A 21466-nucleotide genomic window follows, 5' to 3' on the forward strand; every position below is an offset into this window, starting at 1 on the left:
AAACTGAGCATGACCCAGCAATGTGCGCTTGCGGCCCAGAAAGCCAATCACATCCTGGGCTGCATCAAAAGCAGCGTGACCAGCAGGTTGAGGGAGGGGATTCTCCCCCTCTGCTCCACTCTGGTGAGACCCCACCTGCAGTACTGCATTCAGCTCTGGGGCCCCCAACATAAGAAGGACATGGACCTGTTGGAGCGGGTCCAGAGGAAGGCCACGAAGATGATCAGAGGGCTGGAGCACCTCTCCTATGAGGATAGGCTGAAAGAGTTGGGGTTGTTCAGCCTGGAGAAGAGAAGTCTTCGGGGAGACCTTAGAGCAGCCTTCCAGTAGTTAAAGGGGGCCTACAGGAAAGATGGGGAGGGACTCTTTGTCAGCGAGTGTAGTGATAGGAGAAGGGGTAACAGTTTTAAACTGAAAGAGGGCAGATTTAGGTCAGATGTAATGAAGAAGTTCTTCACTGTGAGGGTGGTGAGGCACTGGAACAGGTTGCCCAGAGAAGCTGTGGATGCCCCATCCCTGGCAGTGTTCAAGGCCAGGTTGGATGGGGCTTTGAGCAACCTGGTCTAGTTGAAGGTGTCCCTGCCCATGGTAGGGGGGTTGGAACTAAACGGTCTTTAAGGTCCCTTCCAACCCAAACCCATTCTATGATTCTATGATTTCTTGCTGTGGGATGCAGCGGGTGGTAAAAGTTCATAGGACTCAGGAGGAGACTGCGCAGGCTCGTGGAAGACAAATCTATGAAGGGTTATTAAACATTTGGCAATCGCCTGAGCTACAAATTCTTGGAGGCCGTGAGAATATCAGTAGGAAATAACGTATGCTCGTTCTCGAGATTTTTGTAATCTTCTCATGAATCCACTTGTGATCGCTGTGGGAGACAGGACTCTGAGCTGGACGGACCTCTGCTCTGACCCAGTATGACCACTCTTGTGCTATCCAGTGGAGATGTGTTTGTACGTATTTGTAGACTAAAGATTTTTCTGGAGACTCGCAAGAAGATAAAACTACCTTGAGCTTTTATTTCTATTTTTTCCTGATTAAAATACTGTAAAAACAATTGGTGAGGGAAATGTTTTCCTCGGATAAGGAGCGTGTGAACAGGAAATAAGAAGAAACGCAGCATATCAGGTGCTTCATCTTTCTTGTTCCTTATTGCCAGTGCAATTAGTTTCCATTTTCTCCACACCAGGGCTTACAGTGTGGCACTAAATCACATTTAATCTCTTTTGAACTTCTCTGCCAAGTTTGATTCTGGAAGCTGTTATTTGTCCCTGTAATTCCTTTGTTAGTCCTGCAACTGATACAAACTCCATGTCATTTTCAAAAGTGCTTGTTTGCGTTTGACAAAAACAAAAGAACAAGATCCTTGTCTTAGAGTTGCCATTCAAAGGAGGATGTGCAGCTACAGAAAGAGTTGCGGTCTAGATTGTTTCTTATATTGCAAGAACTGGTTGAACAGGGGCTCTTTGTTTTAAAAGCATGTGAATGAAGTACAGGAGAATTGAGGGTGACAAAGAGGCTGCAATGAAATTACAAAGTCACGTCTAAGCTTGGTTGGGTAATATATTTACATGATGCATAGAGTGTAGTAAAAGGTAGCTTTTTGTATGTGATTGCACAGCACAATGCAATCCAAGCAGGAGGAGCCAGCTGGGTCCCAGAAGCCCTGTACAACTGTGCTGGAATAGCACTCTGCTGTTTTAGCTGGGCTCTGGTGTCACTTGCATTGCTGTGTGAGACCAGGCGCATTTGCTAGGTGAGAATGGGTCTCGTGAAAATCAGCGTGGAGTGTTGTTGCTAAACCTAGCTCTGGATTCCAGCTCCAGGTGTCCTATAATTTAGATTCTAAAGCTTCACAAGCACTTTTGAAAACTTGGAAAAGCTTTAGTGGCTCTCCCACTTTGTATAGGAAATTATCCTAATATCAGGAATAGGAGGCAGTAGAGCTCCTGAATTATTATCCAGTGTATTAGCTACCTGAGCATCCCCCTCCTTTAACATAGACATGTGTTTTGCTGTAAATGTCCCCAGTCAAAACAACTTTCACACATGCATCTACATCATTAACATGTGTGTCTATTTGTTTTAATCGTCATATCTGCCTCTATCCCTATCAGTCGCTACCATGTTGGGTTATAATGAGGTGCAGGTAATGTTGTTATAGACCATTTGGAGACTTTTGAAGTCATCTTACTTCTTTTTTAATACAAACATTTGGGTTCCTTTACAGAGAGACATTTTTGTCCTCAGGGAATGTTTTAGCCTGCCAGAGTGTTACAGACAGGATATACCACGCGCTGCCTCCATTGAGTAACTCTGTGATTCAGAATGCATTTGCTTCACAGCTAAGGCTCCTGCAGCTTCTGGGTCATCAAAGCTGCAGGGTGAGTAAAGCGTACCCTCGCTCTTCCTCCGTTTGCACTGAGCCCCTTGGAGAACAAAGTCCTCTGGGCTTCTTGCTGGTGTGCTTACTCCTTCCCTACCATGGTGCAAAGAACCTAACTGCTAATAGCTAATTAAAAAAATTCCCATGATCACGGCTTATTAACTTGACTCACCCCTAGGAGTTCTAGAAAACACTCTCTACAGAAGTGAATAATAAAAATCTGAGATGGAATGTAATCACACTGATGTCACCAAAAGGGAATTACTCTGCATGATAGATGTTGGTGATTCCACTAACTTTCCGTTTTGGGTAATTACCCTTCTGAGCTATCTCATCACCTGGCAGCAGTTTTGATTGCCCAACCTGTCTGTCATGGTTGTGTGCAAGATATTTAGGTCTAGTGGTTTTCTTAGCTATAGCATCACGCAGAGTTACATAATGCCAAATTACATACCTATGTGCTCAAGAGGCACCTTGAATGACACCGGCAAAAAAAGCTGGGGTCATGTTAGGGAAAGCAAAGATAAGTCTTGCTGGTGATATTAGCATGTTCCAATATAATAGGCAGTTTTAAATAATCATTCAAACTTACGTTTCCTCATTTTAATGCCATCCTGCTAATTATCTGGTATCAGGTACTATGGTTTCACGTTTAATAATGCCTTTCCCAAACAATGAGTTACAGGAATACAATTTTCTGCCACCCCTCCTTGATTTAGGTGACAATGACACATAGGACCTCCTTAGCATAACTGAGAAACAGGATTTGTACTGGCATGCAAAATCTGGATGTCTTTGATGAACAAGTTGTCCTGATGCCTCTGAGATAGGACCAGCGATAGATGATTGACAGTAGGTAGGTAAGGACATGGGAGCTATTCTGTGGAGGCAGAAGTAGCACAGCATCTTGGTAGGAAGTGTATTCTGGAATGAATCTTATTGCTTCTTTCCCAAGGAGAGATAATAGATGCTTCTCTCTTTTCTAATACATGGCCTACTTTCAAAGTCAGAGCAGAGTGTATCACATATCAAATAGCAGCTTGACCTCTGAGTTGCCTTTTCCTTCTGAGGAAAATCTAATCTGAGTTGCAGATTAGATGGGACTCTCCTAACTAATTGAACGTTCTTATTTATGAACAGCCATCTCTATTCTTTTAGACACTCGTGCTTTTTCCTTGAAGGACATTCCTAATGGATGGAGGATTGTTTCCAGTCACTATCAACAACACAATTAATACAAATTACAACATGCGGGTACAGTGAGACAGCAGCCTCGTGCTTATGTCCAAAGACATAAAGACAAGAGGAATCTACGACGCAGGAGGAAAACAAACCAATACTCTCTCGTCTCCTGTCTTTGTTTTTTAAAGAACAGAAGGGAACAAAAAACATCTCCCCCTTTTCTGTCCAAAAGCCCATTTTGCCATTTACTTCACATTTGGTCTTTCTTCAAGCAGAGCATTTTGATTGATAACGAACCCATAGTTACTATTTTCATAGCGTGCTAGAACTAGGAAAATGCAAAGGCATATGTGTTTTAGGACCACGGTGCTAAAAGCTGGAAATCCATTTGTGTTTATAACACAGAAACCCCTGTGCTGACAGTTATCTGAGGTTTGCTATTGCTGGTTAAGCTCAGCGCAGCAGACCTTCGGAGACTCTCCCTTCCTCTCCAGCTGTGCCCGTGCAGCCCGAGTGATGCAGACCGAAGAGTCGCTCATGGGGACCGGGTGGCAGGGAGGACGTACTGCAGACCGGCTACGGCTGTGCTGTGGAAGATCACGCTGACTGTCAAGCCTCGTTAGCTAAGAACAAGCAGGTACCTCTGACAACTCACTTTGAGACGGTACAGCTTCTATGTAGGACTCCCGTTAGTTTTGGCAACCAAATCTCCGTGAACAGAAGCGACCTAGACCTGAGGTATGCCGAAATAACCTACTCCTGGCCATCTGGTAAGAAGCAAAGGGAACAATGTTGTCTCCTATAAATCCTGAGTGCTCGCAAAACAAGCCCTTGTGATAGAGGCTCCTTGAGGGCCTGTTGGTATCGCCAGAGGATTCTTCTCTGGAGAAAACAGAGACTGTGCTGACTACTCCCCACGTCCCACCGAAGGTCCAGCTCTTTCTTTATCAAGAGGTGCTCGGGGCAAAGGGGAAAGGAACAGCCTGGCCACCAAACGCAAACCTAGTCCAGGAGAGGCAAGGTACTTCCAGGCTGTACTTTCCCGAGTACCTGCATTGCGGACGTGTTGTGAGGAATGGTTCTGGGGGCACCTAAAGCCTGCCAGAAGCTGCACAATTTGGTTCAAGGAATGGGGAGAGATTCAAACTGTTTGTGATGGAAAACAGATACACTGATCAACTTGTAAGGTACAATGAGTGGAAAGGACAAATTTAGTTATTTTAAGGTCTGCTTCCTTCAAGACCCGACCTAAGAATTTGATTTCTGTAACGGTACTTGTAGTAGAGACCAAGCAGAGTGTGATGCTGTTGAAGCGATTCAGTTGAGGAAAGCAGCAATAAAACAAAGGATTTAACTTCTGTGCAATTTTGTCCCCATCTCTGCTGTCTGTGAGTACTCGCTGCAATCAAAAAGTAGCCTGATTTTTTCCTGTACCATGCTCTGAAGGACACTGGTGTAAGCCCCCATGGCAAGGTCTAATTGCACAATAGCCTGTCTCATGTTTCATCCCACTGTATATTTCATGAGATGCTATTAAGCAAAGAAAATCATGTGAAAAGCTTGTAATAGCTTTCTGAAGCAAAACATTTCCCTGTGACTTCCAGCAGAATTTGGCAGAAATGGTTGACTCAAGTGCTAACTGGTTGCAGAACAGCAAAAAGACGTGCAAACTTTTGCTGAGACATTGTGATCTGGTCACATCACGTAACTTGCTGAGATCTTTTCTGATACTGTGGAAGCAAATAGAAATACTAAAGGCAGAATGGGGCTGGCTCAAACTGAGGATATCAATACAGTTCCTCTCTACAAAGAGTTTTACGAGCCATATGGGTAAATTACCTTGGATGCAAGAATATTCCAGGGTGACTGAAAAGCTGAAAAATGAGAAAAGTTTCTGCCTTCTCCATCTATTTTCCTCCTGTCCCCCTCTTTCATTTGCCTCTTTTTTTTTTTTATTTCTATGTTTCTTTATTTTCGCTTATAATTAACCTAGTACTTTCGCTTTTCTCTAAAGGCTTGAGAGCTACCTTTTGTTTCTTTTTTTCAGTACAGTTGTTTTTTCCCCTCTTTCAATGTCTATTCAGACTGTTTGCTGATGATGTTTTCCAAGTGCATTCTTCTCAGTCGTGTGACCCGCCTCTCTATTTCAGGCTCCATAAACAATGTTAAATACAGTACTTGAATAAATGGAAATTTTGGAAGCCTGTTAGATGAATTGTAGAAGAATTCTTCCTATCCTACTTGGCTCAAGTGTGAGCAGTCAAGAATAGAAAATTGGAAGATTTCCATCAGAGAGGCCCTTCTGAAAGCTTTTTAAAAAGCCTTGTCCCCGGAAGCCGCAGGAAAGGAAGTGAAAGAGCAAGATCACACAGTAAGGGTGAAATCTGTGCATGAAGGCACTGGAAAACACCATTGTCATGCAACAGAGCACGGAGGAAGCAATGCTCAGTGGGCCTGTCCCTACAAGGCCAAGGCGTTTTGGATTGACAAGTCTGAATTCGTCACACAAAATTCGTGTGTGTGTAAAGAGCTGGTATCAGATTTGCTCCATTCTGGTCTCCGTTTATCTGTATCCCAGTGCTACCTCCCATGCATTACCACCAGATTGGAGGGGGCCCAGTCCAATGCCGGGGGCCCGCGGTCTTCGCCTCTCACTGATTTATAAACTCTGCCGAGGGAGCAGCTCCGGGGCAGAGCAGGACTGGGTTGCAGAAGAACTGGGAGTCGGGGGCGCGAGTTCTCCGTGCAGAGCCAGCAACAACTTGTGGTTCCACCATGGGGCTGGGCGGCTGCAGGAGAGCCCCGGCCTCAGCGTCTCCCAGTCCCTCCACACCCCGAGCTTTCTTTTGGTGATGCCTGAGATCGGGCTTAGCAGTTATTGCCTCCTGGGAGGAGAGGAGAACTCCCTGCCCCTGGCTTTGCTGAAGCTGGCCTTTGAGCAGGAGGAGATGCTGTAGCGGCACCTTCAACAGCTCTTTCGTAGCAGGCAATCTGCCAAATGTACTGTACCCAAAAATCCCACTGCGTTTCCCTCCTCCACATCCGCAAAGAAAAGCTCCCTGCTTCCTTCTCTGAGCTCTGTGCTAACCTTTGTGTGATGCCATCAAGGGTTTGAAGGGCAGCGTGATGAAAGCAATAAAATGTAACGAGGTCTATACGCCTTGCTAATGGCTCCTCTGCTTCTAAGAGCAAAGTGTCCGTCTGCCTTGGCACTCAGCGCTCAGAAGCACTTAGCAAACCCATGGTCAGGTACAAAAGAGAGCAGGGGGAGGAGGTGGAGGAAGTTTTGTGGTCTATTTGAATGGCGGTAATAGCCAAGTTCTTACTGGTGACCAGATTTCCCTGCTTTATCTGGTTGACCCCTTGTTCCTTCCCCTCCGTTTTAGTTTTGTGTTATTATAAACTTGGAGAAATTACTGAACTTTGTAATAAGGCAGGACCAGTGAAGAAGAGAGTGTCCTGGCCTGCTTGTAGGTTGAGTGGGGCTAACACTTACTCATGTTCTGCGTGGGTTAGGAACAGGGGCAGGGGAAGAAAAAGGAAAGTTAAGGTCCAAGGTCAGTAAATGCAAACACAGTAATTTTGAGAGAGAATGTGTGAAATACCCATGTCTTGGTGATTCTAGCACAGATACCCTGTACCCGGCCATGAAAGCCATAGTTGGACGAATGGGCACAGAGGAGGGGTTTGGAGAGCCTGTTGTTACAAGCACTCAGCATACACTTCGCCCCAGAGGAGCACCAGAAATCAAAATGAAAGGTAAGGGGAGGATTATTCGTAGGGCATTACGGAGGACCACGCAGCGTTGCGTTTGTCCACAATTTCTGATAAGCGTGCCACAGTCCGGCGGGGGCCCGTGGAGGCTGCCGGGGGGGCAAGTTTGGCAGATGGGGGTGACCTGGGAGGTTCTGCAACGGCAGCTCCGCTGTGTGGAGCCAGGTGTGGGTGCTGGGACAGCCCGAAGCGACAGGGAAACCTGTCTCCATCCAGATTATTTGTGGCACAGCACTCGGCATGCAGTCACCCCCAAATATTAACCTTGATACTGTCTCTGAAACGACTGTATTTTAGAAAAGAATGGGAAGAGGAGAATTGCTTTGCTTTATTTTGCTAGTTTTTGATAGTTGGCAAGTTGCTTTATAAGCAGTATAGAGATTTAGTACGAACTCAGTATTAAACCTGATTCTAGCTTCAAAAGCTTCTGGAAAGCCTAGAAATCCACATGATCCGTGATGTGCCGAAGAAAATTAACCAGGAGGTGACCCTAGTGACATCTGAAAGAGCCCGATGAGAGCAGTCTCCGCACTGGTAAGGAGAATCAAAATACCCTTCCTGGGGAAGACGGGAGCCCCGGTCTTCAGTGGGAAAAGCAGCCTCGGCAGGTAGAGGCAGCAAGGTCCTGCGTGTGAGCGGCAGAGCACGTTTGCTCTCGGCTCCCTGCTTGCCCTTGGGCCCGTGTGGAGGCCAGGGACCAGCTGAACCCGGGGAAGGTATCACTGATGAAAGGTGGCTTACCCTCAGGAGACTTCTGTTTTGGAGAGCCCATTGTGAGAAATTCCAGAAATACGTTTAGCAGGAAGCCCTGAAGAATTGCGTACTGAGATACCATACGCCTTTCTCCACGGACCTGTTTATTTTGTCTGTTCAACAGATTCAGATTCCCTAAATCTAAGAGTTCACATGCTCTTTATAAGGTGAATGTTTGGCCATAATCACTCAAAGATAATTTTGCAAACGAGGCTGAACACTGATTATTCTGGAGTTTGCAGGCAGCCCAAACCAGATGATTGATAGGAAATGTCTCCTCCTTTATGTTGGAGCGTTAATATTTTAGGCCTAGCAGTGCAGTTTAAATGCCAGACTTTTTAGTATGTTAGGTGCTTACTTGGTACAATTGCTGCATGGGTGTGGGCAATTTGGGTATTCACAGGCACAAACAGTAAAACAAAGAAAAAGTAAAAATAAAAGGCGGGGGGGGGAAATGCCTTACTACCACTGGTTGTGGTTGCAGACAGCAATAATTAGTGCTCAGAAATGTTCAGTTTCACACAAAAGCCATGTCCTTTACTCAGTACTTACAGAAAACTCCAATACACAGTTGTGGGCTAGGTCATTATTGACAGAACTGGTCTGGAATGAAATTGCATTTTGGCTTTGGTACCAGAACAAATTTGATATTGCTGCTTAACACTGGCTTTGCAATCTGTTTGCAATGACATTTACTTTTTGTTGTAAACATTTTAGGAAAGCTGAGAAACCCTAAGCTATAAAGCATACCCAGCGTCAAATCCTAGGGATTACTGAAGGATCAATATTTTGTGACAGTGATACCCACTGATGTGTGGTTTTATTCTGTTTGTTTGGGTTTGGGTTTTTTTTTTTTGCCTCTGTTCCTGCAGAGCTCTGGAAACACAGGGTAACGCAAGAAAATTTCTCAGTTGTATGACCACAGATAGTCGAAACATTTGTTCAAAGGCTGACGGAAAACTACCAAGGATCAGATACAGAGGTACATAGTCTGCATTTCTATCTAAGCAACAGCTAAATCATGTTTACAGCTTGCTTTATTAAAGCCCTTGTCAATCAGTGACCTAAAAGAGAGACACATTTCTTAAGTTTATGAGCTTAGATTCAGATTATGTTGGCTTGTAATAGCAGCGTTGGCAGCAAACTTGTGTATTGCCCTACTGCCTTCTGACAGGTTTATTTCGGCTCTCAGGACTGTAATAATGTGAAGATGAGTTAGGGCTGGAGGTTTATATGCAACCGCAGTGCAGGATTGCAGGACTTTATTCACAGATTCAGTAGTGGGAACGCTTCTTCCTGAGTCATTGCTAAATGAGGGGTCCACCACGATGTTATGAAGCAGTTTTAGGTTCTTTTTCAGTGAAATTTAAAGGAAATATTTGTGAAAATATGACCACTTCTGGTTAAAAAACACAAAACATGTTTTTTTCAAAGAAGGGATGTTGGGGCCCAACTGCAATCCAGGCAGTTTCTGAGCTGGTGATTTAATTTCTCTGCTGAAAATTCTCTTTCAGCTTCAGATGGAAAAAAATACATTATATAGTTGCAGCTAGAACCAGTCAAAAAACTGACAAATCTGTTTTCCATTAGTTCAGTGAAATTGTAGATTGGGGAAAAATATTTACATTGAATAATTTTATGTTTCTTCATTTTGATATCGCAGAAGCATTTTATTTACAATAAGGTGACCATGTTTCATTTTGATGTATGCTGTAAACAGCAAGTCTTGTGATTCAGGCCACCCACAAGGTTTCTTATTTTGTTTTCCTAGGTTACTTTTTGAAAAAGCCATTTACAACAGTGTCTCACCATACTGCGCTGTGACATCATGGCCAGAGAGTGCAGCAACTTTGAGACCTACTCCATGTTTTATGAAAATACTCTCCAACAGCAGCACGGTTTACTTTACCAAAACGAACAAGTATGATCAAGAGCGTTGATTCTACTCTTTGAGAACGGGGGAAGGTGGTTTCTCTGGGTGGGAGGCAGTTGCTAAGTAAAAAATAAAGTCAAGCTGTCAGGCTGGGAAGTAGCTGAAGTGGAGCTGGGCTACACAAACATAGTCACCGTGCATCTTTGTGCTTTGCTTCAGGAGCTGCACGCCGTGGAAGAAGGTGGCAACCAAAGTGATACGGCTCTGACGCAGGTTGGTGATGGTGGTCCATCCAGTGGTGGTACTTAGCGGTCTCGTTTGGGACAGAGTCCCACTGTGCAGGCACATGGTGACAGTCTTGGAGAAGAAAGGCAGGGGGGCTCTGGGGCTGCTGTTTCTGCGCTCAATGCCAGAAGTCGCGTCAGAAGGACTTGTAAAACAAAGATAACCTGAAGGCAAAGGTAGTGGCCTGCTGTTCTGTGGTTCATGTTCACAATGGATGGTATACTGGTAACCCTCTAACTTAAAATTCTACTCACGGGTCTCCTCCTTCACGAGGCATTTTCCCAGAGCAATTCCATCCTGTGCATTGACTGAGATAGAAAATAGAAGTGGGTCAGGCACGTAGGCCATACTGCAGTGGAGGTACCAGGTATGCTACATCATGGTTGCATAACCAACACCTCTTAAGTTCTGAGTACTTGACTTTGCAACTTCAGCTGTGTCTTTTAGTATAGCTTGCATGTGTGGGTGGCATTTTTTAAAGAAGTAAACCCAGCCAATAAATAAGAAATGCTATCTTGTGGAATCATGTGATATCCACGTAATCTATTAGGTGACTCGGAGGCTTGGCTTCATCAACACAAACTCTACTGCTAGAGGCATGTCAGCTTCTATAGAAACCTACGCTAGGGAGAAGACCACTTGGGTTTCAGGGATGTCTGTACAGCAGTGTTAGAACACCTGCATTTTGGATTTCATTCCTGGGCTCCTTTTCCCATCTGTCCTCATCACTGACTACAAGATTTCAGTCCTTCTCTGGGCTTCTTATCAGTTTCTTGCCTGATTTTCTCATGCTTTTTCCAGTTTTTTGCCCCTGTACCCTTTTCTGTACAGTGTCTTGTCAGCAACCTCCCTTCTCCCCTGATTTCACTGTCCTGTCCATGTGTTTGGGAAGGCTGGAATGAGAGAGAAAATGAGAAACACGTGTGAGGTTTCAGCTGGGAGGAAAGATCCAGGAGGAGTCAGTAGGGCTTTCCTGGAGCCTGTGGGCAGTGGAGTCTCTCCCTGGTCCCCCCTTTGCCAGCCCATCACCACTAAATCCCTGTCTCATCCGTGTTGTACTTGAAGGCAGTGACCTAGGGTGGCCAGCCACCTACTGTCCCCGGGCTCTGCTTCAACCTCAGAAGAGACCTTCTGCTCCCAGTTCCACTTCTCACCAGCCTAAAGCCGCTCACAGAGGCTATTGCAAGTCTGAAGAGCAAGCTCCGTTGCTCAGTGGAGGTATTAGAAACCACGAGAAAGGTTCAGGCACGATCAGCCGAAATGGGATGGCAGATAGTTTAAAAACTAAAAAGTCTCTAAGGAACATAGATGAACCATGTGGGTTAGGTTTTTTTCTCCAACAAAGTCTTAGGATTTGACCAACTTCTTGCTGATTTTACAAAAAAGACACCCAAACTGAGGAAAACTAGTGCTGCTCTCAATAAAGATTACCAGAACTGTTCAGCAGGGCTAAAATACATGTATTTTTCCCCAACATTCATTTTCAGAAGTCTCTCAGTAATATTTGCTGTAAGACAAAAAAATCAACACAGAAAATTTCAGCGAGAATCCAGTGAAGTTGGTAGCATTACTACTTAGATCTGGCATGCGGAGGTGCCAGGCAACCTTGAAAGCAGACTGTGCTTTTGGCTGTGCCTACAGTCTGCAGTTGTGCCTATTTCTTATCTGAGTAACATAATATGCTAAGAATGATTTTTAGCTTTCCTCCATTGTGTTCATCTGGTTGCAAATGCTGTTCAGTGGTATGAAAATGACCAAACATTTATAGCTAGCAATGACCTACCTATGTGAAATTTAAATACTGTCATTTAAATCTTTTTAAGTTCTATCAGGTACCTTCCTATTGGTGCTAACCTGCGTGCCCTTTCTGAGGGTATGTTAATTGTCAAATATCAACAAATGGAACACGTAATTGGTTTTATCATATATTAAATGGTCTGTATGTACAACTTTATCAGCAGACAACATATTTGCTCTGATAAATGCATTACCTCACAGGTTACTGGATGAAACTTGGTCACAATTCTTCTGACTTTCTCTCTGGAGGCAGGGGTGATTAGGCTGTGGGAGGCCAGGCTCACCGACATAGCAGAGCCATGCACAGGATCTTCTCCCAAAATCAGAGTCCCTAATCCTGCTCCCTAATCCTTCTGCTCCTCTGTCCTCTGCACACCTTTCCTTCCGTCAGTTCTCATACCTATCAGCGAGGAGATCTTTCTTTCCCGATGACCAGAAACAGACTTTTTAAGGTTATATATGAAACTTATGCATTTGCCCCCTTCAAATACCGGTCGTGAACTGCTACCATTCTTCCTCCTGTTTCCAGGGAAGAAATGTTTCTAAAACCAACAGAGATGTACAAAACGGATTATTCCATATCATCAATGGATTATTTTCATTGGGCCACTCAGTTAGGATGATATTCTTGCTCTAGTTAATCAGGTGTCACGCAACATACTCAGAGCTCTGGATCGTTTACTCCCAGGCTGTGGTGTTTGCTCATCCCTGGCTTTGCTCATTCACTTTCTCTGCTGTGATAGATTGTGGGGCTGTGCCATGGGATGATTATGGAAATAACTGCTCTCAGAGCCCAGCTCGCTGACTCACAGGAAGAAAATCTTGGTCTCAAAGAGAAGATTAGAAAAGAAGTACGGGATGAATATGAATCATTAGTGCGGAACCTATTTGTGACTTGTGTCCATCTAAAAGTAGGTACACAATAAGAGGCGGTACTCAATCGGTCTTTTTTGTGCTGCTGTATAATTTGACAACAAGTGTGGCACTCAAAGGAATAAATTACTGCAGTGTGCCAGGTGGATGAATGGGTGAATCATTTATCTCCTGCTGCTAGAAGCACCTTGTAAAAATGTCTGGTAGAAAAATAGTGTACCTTTTCCAAGAGAGGAGGCATATTCTCGATGGAAGAGGTACCACATTAGAGAGAGTGATGGAAGCTCTTTTTAGTTACAGTGGAGGGAACTTCTTGGATGTAATACTTCCGTTTGTAATATTCTGCATTATTTTTCTTGGAAACTTTATGTCCACTGCGTAATTGTATAGCTCACTCTAACCATGCCTTTGTTTTCAAGCAGTCTACTGATTTCTTTGGGGTGACATATGTAATTACTTACAAAAATTTCTAGCCTGTAAAAAGTGACCTGATTGTGACCATGTGTATTATAGAGCAACTACCTGCATCAGATCCCTGGGGTTTTGATTGATGGTCCACAAGCCCATTAATGCCTGTGGCCAGGGCAACGCTGACTTGAGGAATATTGTGATTTCTTTTGCAATTTTGAGGGTGAGTCCAGTTTTCACCAGAGAGCCTATTTTTTCACCGTGGTGCTGCTACTTCCATTAAATACATACATCCCAGGATTGCCGTTAGGTTGCCTGCAAATGATACAGTTGAAATTCCACATCTTGTAGTGCCTGGATGCAAGAAGGATATTGCTCTGTCTTCCTGATACATTGATTCTAGGAAAATAATTATGAAGAAAGACCATCTGGTTGTAGTTGAGAGACTTCTGAAATCTTCTGAGTGTTGCTTTCCCATATGTGCACACTTCATCTCTTATGGGTTCTGTTTGTAATTGCAGGAAAAGTTGGATGTCTATCGCCTTAGCATTGAGCAACGAGTGTTTGAAATCATCAGTTAAGTGAGAAGAGAAGGAGTTGACAATATGATTGATCTGCAGAAAAAGTTTGGCTCCACTAAAAATAATGGTGACTTGAAAGGACATTTGTCTAAAGTAAGGAAATATATATGTGTGTCAGTAAATGAACACAAGGATAATACCCTGGTTAAGCTTGCTGAGGCTTAAGTTACTCCATTCTGCCTGGGACGTTGGTTGGGTGAAGAGCATGGAGGTGGTCCATTACTAGACTCTGTTAATGGCTACTCATTTGTCAGGCTGTCATGAATCAATCATCTTTGACTACGTGTTTATGCTCCAAGTACAGAAATTTTGGGCCAAACCCAGCCCTTAAACCCTAAACAACTACATGTATTTGAATTGAATTTGGTTCTAAACTTAGGAACTCTGCTTTCAGTCTGTTCTGAGTGAAACTAACACCGTGCTTTCTACATGGGTGAACGTCAGAGAGGTTGAACTTGGATCTGAAGAAGTATAAATGTGAACTCACATACAATCATATGTCAGCATTGTCCTGTGTTGTCATCGTCCCTTTTCTGGGTGGGGGAAAGAGAATGTTTCAGTGACCCTGATAAATGTGTTGGTGGGAGTTTTATCTTCTTGTTGTGCAAGCTGGTCACATAAAAGAATGGGGACGGAATTCTCTTTTCCGCTTGGGGTTACTTAGAATCAAAAATAGATTCAGTTTTATGTTTTGAAAAAGTGCCCCCAAAACTGATGTTCTGGGAGTTACAAACTAAAGCCTGGAAAGTCGTTTCCAGGCTACAACTTCCAAATCAATCCCTTTTATAGTCAAACATATTCCTCCTCAGCAAAGTTCAATTTGTACTGAAATTATGGTAGTCAGTCAGTGAATACAAATAAGATCAAACAGATAACGGCGAAATATTTCTGTCTAAAGCCAATATGCCTGCAGATCTCTCAAGCAGAGAAGCTTGCGAAGCAGGATATAACCGTAACGCCAACAGAGTGAGAAGGGCTTTCAACACCCCCGGTGAACCTGGGGGATGGATACCCAGAAGTAAATGAGGAACCAGTGGAGATGGCAGAGGTCCACGTGTGAGAAGGCTGCAGAGACAATTCCACATCCCCGCTCGGAAAGGACGGTGCGCGGAGGCAGGGAACAAGGAGAGCGGGGAGCTCGCGGGCTGCGGTTCGAGCAGGGCGATGGCAACTCGGTGGGCTGGTGCACAGCGGGGTCGTGGGTGGTTACGGGGAGCTTAAGAAGGATCAGCAGGGAAGAAGAGGAACGAGAATTACACTCCGTGTAAGGAGTTCATTCCCAGCACAGAGCTCGGGTAGGAATGTGGAGAGGTACTACTGAAAGCCTGCGGGTCGAGGTTAGAGGAGGGAGGAACGTCGGTGGTGATTGATGACTGCAGTGGGGAATCTGTTACGGACTGCCTCATCAAGGGAATAAATCGGATGGGCCTGTCCATAGAGGGTTAGAAAAAGTGGTTTTGGTTTGAGGCCTTGGTCCTCATGGAGGTTTTATCCATCTGGGAATCTACTGGAAGGGGAGCACAGCATTGCGAAAGCCTAGGCAGTTCCTAGGCAGCATTAGTGATAATATCCTAAAAGCAAATGCTAGAGGAGCCAACCACGGTAAATCACTACTTCTGCTGCTCACAAACAGGGAAAAACTGGTGGTGAGTGTCATCTGAGGCTGCAGTGGCTATGAAGTGTTTTCAGGAGAAAGGTTGTGAAATTATGCTGTGGAGCTAGGACTTGGGACTTCAGGAGAGCAGACTCTGACTTATTTAGGCGATTGCTAGGCAGAATCCCTGCGAAACTGCCAAGAGGGGAAAAGTGCTGAGGAAAGCTAGTTGATTTTTAAAGAAAACTTAAAGAGATTTCAAAACCAACTACCCTGTTATGCAAGAAGCCCAGGGAGTTTAGCAGAAACTTGGCCTTGCTTGCCTTAGCAAGGAGCTTCTTAAAGGACTAAAATACAAAAAGAAAGATCGCAAGTAGTGGAAACATGGAGAGGCAACAAAGGCAGAGTATCAGAGTTCAGCCCCATAGTGATGAAATTAGGAAGGCCAAAGCCCGGCTGCAGATAAAACTAAGACGGAACACGAAGGGTAGGAAGGTGAGCTGACACTGAATGGTGGAGTAGAGCTTCTGGGCAGAGCTGCCTCTGCCAGGAGGGCCAGGACCTCCAGCGGTCCTCTGTAACCTCTGTACACTCGTCAGGAGGAAGTCTGTTCGGAACAAAGAAGAAGAAAACCTGATGACTGTACTTTTCATGAATTCACTAAGTTTTGTTCTTAGTAAGGACGTTGTAACTAGGGTGAATCAGGTTACTGAATGCGGTATGAACCAGAATCCCCATTTGGCATAATAGTGTTTATCACTCTTAACAAGTGCTTCATTTCGGAAGGGTTTACCTGCTTGCTGTTTTGGATTAAATTTCTTCCATTATTTTCCCCAGTTTCTGGGCAACGTTCACATGTCCTGTTTCCCTGGAGACACAGTAATAGAAATTTATTGCCAAAGGCTGCACTGTTTCAAACTGCAAAGCTTGAACATTTGAAAATTAAAATGAAATACAAATAGTTACATGATTTTACAATTGTATTTACTTCCAAACCACACAGTTCTTCCTGGGGAAAGTAATCTTTGCGGCTCTAATCTTACCAATGTCTTTAGCAGGAACAGCTGCAGCTCTTGCGGGATGAAAATATCAGGCTAAGCAAGCTGGTGTGTAAGCTAAAGACTCTGAACTGTTGGAAGCAAACCACTCGGAAGACACAGCTCTCTGCAAAGCTTAGAGATGCTGAGAAGGTGGTATTTCCCTACCATTTCGTTGTTATTAGTGTCTAATTTTCTGCAAAACTAATGGTCAGATTGGGCAGGCTCACTATTATTCAGTGAGCCTATAGGAGCCCATGGTAACTGCAGATTTTAGGTAAAAATTCAAACCTTTTCCCCCTCTATGTTATGGGTATAATGGTGGTCTTCAAATGTCAAGAGTGTGAAACAAATCCCTGCTGCTTGCTTGAAGCAAGAGTTTAGGAAGTATGAGTAGCCTATAGTATTCCTAATTCTGTTGTTGACTCAGAAGACTAATTATGTATCAAAATCAACTATCTCACAGCTGACCAAAATGTATGAAAAAGACAGGCAGACATGAAGTGAAAATGAACTAGATTGTTGGCTTGGGAGGTGGCTGAGTGCTTTTTTTTTTTTTTTAATTGGTATCTGCTTAAACAAAGCAGAACACAGCATGAGGTTTATAAATTTAATTACAGAAATACAAGATGAAGCACAAAAATTATTAAATTAAACTAAAGTGAAGATGGATGGAAAGAAAAGTGCCTCACTGCTTTAAATGAGGCTGATTAGAACGGAATAGACATGTTATTGATTGTTATATAGGTTAATTAGCTGCACATGTCAAGCAAAAGAAAGGCAGAATGGATCATATTTTTTTAACTTAAAAAGCGTGAAAACAAAATGGTTTTTGTGTGCTTGTTAATTTTAAACCCAAACAAAACTGGATGTGCATACACTTAGTTCAGTTATATCAGGGAGATGCTAAGTGATTAGAATATTTTATTAAACACATCAGTCGAAGATGGATTGAATTATTGCAAATTTGTGGGTTTAAAAAAGAAACAAGAGCTACCTTCACAGGATTTAAAAGAAAAGCCTGAAACTGGGAAAAATAAATGGGAAAATTTGGCTTTTTAAAATTAGAAACTAGTTCATCTTGCTCAGACAGAGCTTGCTCGTGTCTGACTTTGGAATGATCCCGAAGATCTAAGAACTTGTATTTCACTGTCCTCCATGCCAAGTGCAGAGAATCCTGGACCTTGCTTGTTCCAGTTTAAATGGCTGGGAAAGGAGAGCGGGCTGCTAAATCTGTGCCTGACATAGTAACATGTTTATACATACACATTTATGTTTGTGTTTAAAACAAACAAAAAGACCCTGCCCAGAAGGAAAACAAGCTTCATCACACACGTTTTTACTTTAGAGATAATGAAGGAGTAAACAGATTATGGATGAAAAGGTCTTTCTAATTGCATAAGAAAGATCATGTTTTGCATTGCTCTGTGCTTGTTTGCACACAAGAACTTGAATTCTTGACATGTGAATATAATGAAAGATGTGCAGTTACACCCATACGAAATATTATCTTAAGTTTTCTCCTTTAGAAGACCCCTCTTGTCCATCCTGTTCCCCACTTTGCCTTAAAAAAAGGTCCAGCCTTTATTAGAAAATAGGAACAATTCAATCCCACTTTTACTAAAAATCTCTGAGAGATTTACCTTTCAAGAAACCCACTGCTATATAAAAGAGAGAAAATTACTGTTCTCGTCATTGCTTCTGTTATACTTTCTGTGTACAGGAAGCTCTTCAGAACAAAAAAGAGCGTCTGAATGCTAAGATGATGGCAGAACAAGAGGTGACTTCGTTTCAGGGGCAGCTCATGTCTGTAAGGAAAGCTCTTGCAAAATCTCAAGCAGACAACGACAAGCTAAAGAAACAGCTCCATAAACAGGTTTCTGAATTCAACAGGTCCTGATTCACCAGCGCAACAAGCTGAACTCTCCATCTCACTTGCCTTAATGAGGACTTTGCCTGCTGCTATTCTAGGAGAGAAATGGATTCAAAACTAACTGCATAATACAGTTATTGACGCTGGATGGGTATTTTATGGCATTGAAACAATGTGTTCATCTGAGTGTTTTCACCGTTGCAGGTAGAGAGAATTAGGGAAAAAACTGCAGCATCTTGGATAAAGTCTGAGTCACGTACCAAAATGACAGCTACAGGCACTGCATTTATGTATGCCATCAACAGTGCTGGATGTATGTTTTAGTAGAGGAAAAGATACTATTCATATTTTATTCCACAGATTAAAAACAAATATTAAATTACAGATCTTGAGGTTATTAGTCTTCCACCCAATTAATTAAATTTCAAGGAAACATTCAGGGATGTTGTCATTAAATCCAGAGAAAATTCATTACATGGGGTTTTTTTTTTTTTCCATTTGAACACCTTCATGGATATATCACTGCCACAGCAAGCTCACTTTCACTTCTACACATGGCTAGACATGCTGAAATGGCCCATTCCTCAAAGTCAAACTGAAAAGCGCACCCTTCACTTGCAATATACTTAATGCCAAGTAACATTATTGTATGGAAAGTAAGTCTTGTCAAACCAACCTCATTTCATTCTGCTGATAAGATTACAAGTTAGATAAACGTAATGCTAGAGATGTAATACATATTTGGAAGGGCCTTGTAACGCTCAGGTTAGCAGCCCATAACTTTTGTATTTTAAATTTTAGTATTACGCAACATCAATAAAAATGCTAAATGGATTGAGAGATAGATTTTTTTTTACATATAAAAATGTGTTATTTTTATTAAATGAAGATGGTTTCTGATGGATTTCTACAGGGGTTGGTAGCAGAACTATCAGTATTCAACATTTTTGTCAGTGGCTTGGAAATAAAGGTAAAATTATAGATTATAAAATTTACCAATGACATATTTGGGGAAGAATGTTAGTGAATTTGATAAGGCACATTTAGTGAATAATGATGTGGGCAGAGCAGGAGTACAGAATCATACAGATAGCTCGGTAACTTGGTTATCCCTCCGAGAAGTATTTCAGTGCCTGAGTAGATGAAGACCAAGAAAGCAGGACTTGTACGGAAGAGGGTGACTGCATCCCTGGACAGGACGGGCTCGTAACAGACAGATGACTGGCCATGCGGTGTGGTACTAGAAAGGATGGATGCTGCAATCTTGTTGTTCATAAAAAGGCGAATAGTGCAGACATATTAAAAATGAGTTTGTAGCTCTATGTACAACACACCGAAATACTGCCACTTGTTCGAGAGTGTACCACTTAAAAAAGATGAAGGAAAAGCTTAAGAGAGTGCAGAGAGTTTCAAAAATTATTTCAGGGCTGCAGGAAATGCTTTCCAGTAGAGGGCTCTTAAAAGGCTCAATCTGTTTAGCCTATCTGAAAGAAGAGTGACTTGATTACAGTCTACATATATTTTTGTTGGGAGAAAATAGCAGATATTAAAGGGTTCTTAGGGAAAGGTATAACAAGAGGTGGTGCCTAGAAGTTGAGGCCAGACAAACTGAAAACACGAACTTAGAAACAATGTTTTCAAAATGTGATTAACTGTGGAAATGACAATATGTCTCACCGAGTTATCTTCAAGTCAAGACCTTTCTGGGAAACATGGTTTAGCCAAACCAACTTGCTCGTTCCAGTACAAGGGCAATTAAGGTCAATGTGATATTAAAAAGTCACATCTGATGGCTCAATTGCTCCATTCTGAGCTTATCTGTCTATAAAACTCCAACTTTAGTAAGGCTTAGAGAGCTCCCCAATGAAATATGTTTGAGCTGTGACTGCTTTTAGCTCTTTGTGTTCAGATTTTTCACCAGAGTGGAGTTGACTTTGGCTGATAAATTGGTTTTCTTCACTGACAAGCTGTCAATTTACTTCCAAAAGACCCACTGCATCTACCATCTTTCAAAAGCAGCTGCTTTTGTTATTGTTTTTGTTTTTCTTTGGTTTCTGACATCAGCTTCTGGTCCTTTCTCTTCTAATGTCTTTCCTTGGTACAGATTGTGATGATGGTGTTTACAAATAGCAGACTCCATTCCACAGCGCTTGGCTGTACAGGAGGGTTTGACCCGATACGGGTGGCTTGTAATACCATTGCATTCAATTGTGGTACAGATTCTAAAATGTAGCTATACTTCCTGGCTGTCTCTACAAACTGTGTATAAACAGCAATATTTGAAAAAGCTGTGCTTGTTTTCCTCCTCTCTTTCCTTGTTTATACGTTGTTTTAAAAACAAGTTCCACGTGCAGACCAGAGGCCGGTTGCAGAAAGCAAATTAAAGCCGATTGAGGGAATTGGAAGCACCTGCCTTCTTATTTGCAATTGAATGTGTTCTACACATGAATGTTGTTTTGAGGCTTCCCTCTCTAACAAGCAACGATGTACATACAGCATTCTGTTCCCACTCCCCCTTACTCTTCCCTTGCGCTCCCCGTTCCCACAACCCAGATTTTATTTTGGGTTTAGGTCTGACTGTGGTCCTTTTATAAGATCATAGAATAACTCAAGATTTCTTTCCCAACGTTTCATTATTTTCAGTACCAAGACATGTGGGACTGGGTCTCTCCTCATTTAACTCAGCTGGGCATGACATCAGAGGACTGATCATCAGGGTTTAAAAGGAAATCTAAAAAAAAGGTGTGTATGGGAGTGGGAGGAAAGCAATCTAAGCCTAAAACTTTCATGATTCTATGTTGTAGAAACAAATGGTGTTGGAAGTAGTACAGAGGAAGACAGAAGTGACAAGTATTCAGTGTGGTGAAAGCTGAAAATATAGAGAAGATGCTTGAAGAGATGGAAGAAAAAGAGCAGGGAGTAAAACGTCTAACCAAGGAAGCTGAAAAATCTTCTAAAACATGCCATCTTCAACAAAAAGGGGCCAAAAAAAGGACTACAGCAGGTAAGCTCATAGTGCAGATTTGAAAAATAAAGCCATTAGCGTTTCT

At 42.9% G+C, this 21466-nt stretch overlaps 3 long non-coding RNA genes across 3 annotated transcripts; all 3 read left to right on the top strand.

Annotated features, from left to right (window-relative positions):
• Nucleotides 1-2238: 2238 nt before the first annotated feature.
• Nucleotides 2239-7862, top strand: LOC115333284. Its single transcript, XR_003920735.2, has 3 exons — nucleotides 2239-2384; nucleotides 7194-7327; nucleotides 7758-7862. It is a non-coding gene; the product is annotated as an uncharacterized LOC115333284 (long non-coding RNA).
• A 2010-nt stretch (nucleotides 7863-9872) lies between these two features.
• LOC115333276 lies at nucleotides 9873-14464 on the top strand. The gene is made up of 3 exons (XR_003920733.2): nucleotides 9873-10016; nucleotides 10188-10241; nucleotides 13853-14464. It is a non-coding gene; the product is annotated as an uncharacterized LOC115333276 (long non-coding RNA).
• A 1804-nt stretch (nucleotides 14465-16268) lies between these two features.
• On the top strand, nucleotides 16269-21401 carry LOC121232394. Its single transcript, XR_003920731.2, has 3 exons — nucleotides 16269-16696; nucleotides 18267-18419; nucleotides 21221-21401. It is a non-coding gene; the product is annotated as an uncharacterized LOC121232394 (long non-coding RNA).
• The last annotated feature ends 65 nt before the right edge of the window (nucleotides 21402-21466 follow it).

This window comes from Aquila chrysaetos, chromosome 2, assembly GCF_900496995.4.
Source record: "Aquila chrysaetos chrysaetos chromosome 2, bAquChr1.4, whole genome shotgun sequence".
NCBI lineage: Eukaryota > Metazoa > Chordata > Aves > Accipitriformes > Accipitridae > Aquila > Aquila chrysaetos.